This window comes from Bison bison, unplaced genomic scaffold, assembly GCF_000754665.1.
Source record: "Bison bison bison isolate TAMUID 2011002044 unplaced genomic scaffold, Bison_UMD1.0 scf7180017863513, whole genome shotgun sequence".
NCBI lineage: Eukaryota > Metazoa > Chordata > Mammalia > Artiodactyla > Bovidae > Bison > Bison bison.
The window spans coordinates 4,030-4,430 of NW_011494085.1; positions in this window are offsets into that span (position 1 = coordinate 4,030).

The window sequence follows — 401 nt, forward strand, 5'->3', positions numbered from 1 at the left end:
CCATGGGGTCGCTAGGAGTCGGACACGACTGAGCAACTTCACTTTCACTTTTCACTTTCATGCATTGGAGAAGGAAATGGCAACCCACTCCAGTGTTCTTGCCTGGAGAATCCCAGGGATGGGGGAGCCTGGTGGGCTGCCGTCTATGGGGTCGCACAGAGTCGGACATGACTGAAGCGACTTAGCAGCAGCAGCAGCAGGTGGCTCAGTCATAAAGAATCTGCCTGCAATGCAGAACACGTGCGTTCGATCCCTGGGTCAGGAAGATGCCCCAGAGAAGGGAATAGCTACCCACTCAAGGATTCTTGCCTGGAGAATCCCATGGACAGAGGACCCTGAGGGGCTACAGTCTATGGGGTCACAAAGAGCCAGCCACAACTTAGCAATTAAACAACAAACTC